This window comes from Notamacropus eugenii, chromosome 4 (assembly GCF_028372415.1).
Source record: "Notamacropus eugenii isolate mMacEug1 chromosome 4, mMacEug1.pri_v2, whole genome shotgun sequence".
NCBI classification, from domain to species: domain Eukaryota; kingdom Metazoa; phylum Chordata; class Mammalia; order Diprotodontia; family Macropodidae; genus Notamacropus; species Notamacropus eugenii.
In genome coordinates, this window is record NC_092875.1 from 388,765,344 (window position 1) to 388,769,358 (window position 4,015).

The following is a 4,015-nucleotide window of genomic DNA, read 5'->3' on the forward strand; positions in this document are numbered from 1 at the left end:
GAAACAGTATCACATCAAACCCCCAAATCCCTCCCTAAACCAAGAAGTAATATTTCAACATGCTTTTCTTTTCACCTTTTGAAGAAATAAACCTACACACTGCTCATTATTCTTTTAATATTTAGTTCCCAAAGAGTTATTTCCAGGGAATAAGCAACTCAATGGTAGTAAATTATGTAAAATTGAATAGTTATCTAATGAGTCAATAACTTGAAGGTAGAAAAGGAGACCTGACAATGATTGAACCTCAGTCTCTTCAGAATGGGTTCAAAAAGAGAAGAATATATAAACACACTTACTTGGGTAGAGAAATCTGTCTTACCCAAAAGGGAAATAAGAGAGGAATGGGATAAGAGATGTCAGTGTAGGATGATAAAAGGGAAGGTGGATTCAGGTACACAGTGGTCAGAAACAAACACACTTTCGAAGATGAACAAGATAAAAATAGAGAAAGAAGGGTAAACAAAAGAAAATAGCATTCAAGAAAATATGCAATTAGTAATCATATTTGTGAATGCAAATGGGATGAGCTTACTCATAAAATGGAATTGAATAGCAGAATGGATTAGAAACCCCAAATTAGCAACATCTTGTATGCAAGATGTACACTTGAAACAGAAGGATATCCACAAATTTAAATTAAAGGACTTGAGAGGAAACTGTTATGGTTCTTCTGAATTTGTAAAGAAAATTAAGGCACAGGTAACAAGCATGGTCTCAGACAAAGCAAAATAAATATATCTAATTAAAATAAATAATCATGGAAACTACATTTTCATAAAAGGTACTATAGACAATGAAGTAATATAATTATTTTACAGCAAGTTTCTCTGATAAAAGCCTCATGACTCAAATACATAGAGAACTAAGCCAAATTTATGAAAATAAATCATTTTTCAATTGATAAATGGTCAAACAATATGAACAGAAAAGTTTCAGAAGAAGTCAATGGATTGTCACATGAAAAAATATTCTAAGTTGCTATTAATTAGAGTAATGCAAATCAAAACAACTCCAAGGAACCATCTTACATTATCAAATATGATAAATATTAGAGTGGATGAAGAATAATCGATACACTAATAAACTATTGGTGGAATTGTTAACTGGTCCAACTATTCCGGAAAAAAAAACATATAACTATGCCCAAACGGTTGTAAAACTGTATATAGCCTTTGATCTAGCAATACCACTACCAGCCAGTGCCCCCAAAGAGATGAAAGAAAAAGAAAAATGACCTATATATAAAAAATATTTATAGCAGCTCTTTTTGTCATTGCAAAGCATTAGAAAATGAGAGCATGCTCATCAACTAGCAAATGGCTGAACCAGTTGTGGCAAATAGTTTTGAGAGTACTATGTAGGAAGTGATGAGGGGATGGTTTCAGTAAAACAAATGGCAAGCACTAAATGAACTGATGCAAAATGAAGTGAGAAAAACAAGGAGATCATTGTCCATAGTGATAAAATGTTATAATATTGAACTCTGAAAGACTTGGTTACTCATCAATAAAATGATTCAGAACAATTTCAAATGACTCATGATGAAAAAATGCAATCTTCCTTCAGAGAGAAAAGTAATGAACTTGCATAATAAATTGAAGTATAATTTTCTCACTTTAAGTTTTTTTCTTTTTCTGTGATATGGCTAATATGAAAATGTTTTGCATGATTTTATATGTGGAATTAATGTATATTATTGTCTTACAGTCTCAGTGGGTGGGGCAATGGTGAGAGGGAGGAAGAGAATTAAAAACTCAAAATTTAAAGAGAAAAGAACATTAAAAATAAGTAAATAAGTGATTTTAAAAATCAGGTAGATGAAAATAACAACAACAAAAATGAGGCCAGAGTAGTCTGGGGAAAGCAAAGACACATAAATGAAAGAGACTGTAATGATAACAAATGGTGGGCATAAAAGGGATGAAGCCCATGAAAAGGTGGATGGACAGGAGTTTCTGGTAAGATTTCTGAGTTTTAGGCAGTTGAATAAACATACTATAAGAAAAAAAGTGCATCATGACCCCTATATGTGACAGAAGTGAAATTATAGTTGAAAAGGAGATAAATGTGGACGATTTAAGATGTCATATACCCTAGATCTTGGTCTTTAATCCTCACTCCAAGTCTGGGATTAATTTATCAGAAATACTCTGATCCTCTATAACCTCTGCCTCTGACTGAATGGCTTCTCACAGAATGTCTATTCAGTAAGTCCATCAACTAGCATTCAATTCTTTCCAGGTGTCAGACACTATGCTAAGTGACAAAGATACAAAGAGTGCCAAAATGGACCATCAACACCCCATTTTTTTCTTTTTGTGGGTGACCAATGCTACTGTATTTTGTACCTGACTTTAGTTATTTCATCCTGAATTAGTATATTAAAATGCTCTCTTAATTTAAAGAATAAACACAGTATCTGTTACCATGGTATAGCACCCCAGCCTTGTTACCATTCCTTCACATTTCCAATTGTTCTTTGCCTTCTCTTTCATACAGCCAGTGCTTAAACTGTTAGCCTATAGCAGTGAAGTCCTTTAACTCTTTGATTTAGAGATCCACAAGGAAGGGAACGAGGAGGCAAGGATTTTCATTATTTTCGAAGAACTTGGAATGGACTAGGCTTCCCAAGATGACCAGTTCCAGGAGGATAATCATGGAAAGCAGTAGTTTATTGGTTGCCACTTTTCTAGACATGGAACAGAATATCTTTCTACTTCTGCTCAAGTTTTCATTTGTATACACCAGTCTTCACATAAATTTGTGCATTCCAGCTGGTCTCTTTGGTCTAGTTCTTCAATTTTCTCAGAACCAATGGGATCCATCTCAGTGGCAATGCTGTGAGAGCATTCAGTGCTTTGAGTGGCTTGGTTCAGGTTGTAAGTACTTGACAATAACAAAGATGACGAAGGTAACAAAGTAACAACACCCTTTGAGGTTGCTGTTGATTCATAGGCTCCTTCTCTATGGCATGTGCCCCTATCTGCAGTCTCCTTTGCCCCCAGGCGGTACTGTAGACTGAGTGCTCCTCATTTTCTCCCGGAGCTTGGCCACCTTTCTGCGATAGCTCCTAAGCTTGACCATAATGGGGTTGCGAAAAGACAGGGGGGCATAGCTCAGCTCCTTTTCCATCTCTGCCAAGGTTTCATTAGCTTGCTATTGCTTCTCATCAAAATATAATTAATTTCTTTTTTTCTTTGGTTCCCCCACCCCCCATTCCCCTACAGGAGACTGTCAGGGACCCCTCGTAGTTCATTGTAGAGATCACAGAAGATCTCATACAACTTCTCGAAAGGACACAGCAGCTGCCATGGTGTAGGGCAAGATTCCTCGACAACGGATCCCACTTCTAGTTCAACTTTGAGATCCACCTGTGTATCTCGGCTCCATTGCCTTAGGCTAATTGCCCTATAGAAACAGCCCAAGGGACCCTTCAGGGGACTGAAGCAGCAGTGCCTTTACAGCTGGAAATCCTTCCAGGAAGTCCCACCCTACCACCCACCTGGGGTAAAACAAGGTATGCCCAATGAGAAACCTAAAGCATTTCGGCGTAAGGAAGAGAGAAGGTGAAGCCAGCCTATCTCTTATGTGCTCCCCGTCCTGAACCGCACTGTGATTTGGGCGTCAGATTTGAGAAGACTAAACTCTTATAAGTTGGTGAGCAATAACACCACTACCTCATTTTTTCCAAGACAATCCCTGCCCTGTAAGAAGTCACATTTTAATGGAAATGACAACAAATTGTATAAATACTCTATATACACGATAAATAGGAAAAAATCCATAGGGAGAAGACCTTAGAAATAAGAAAGTTTGGAAAATGCTTCCTACAGAATGTAGGATTTTACCTGTGACTTGAAAGAAGCCACTGATGAAGGAAAATATTTCAGTCATGAGGGACAACCAATAAAAATGCCCAGAACTGAGAGAGAGAGAGAGAGAGAGAGAGAGAGAGAGAGAGAGAGAGAGAGAGAGAGAGAGAGAAGAAAAAAATAAGAAGGTGAAAATCAGT

General features: G+C 37.0%; 1 pseudogene; it reads right to left on the bottom strand.

Annotated features, from left to right (window-relative positions):
• Positions 1 to 2,553: 2,553 nt before the first annotated feature.
• Positions 2,554 to 3,135, bottom strand: LOC140502636 (vesicle transport through interaction with t-SNAREs homolog 1B pseudogene; annotated as a pseudogene).
• Between the last annotated feature and the right edge of the window lie 880 nt (positions 3,136 to 4,015).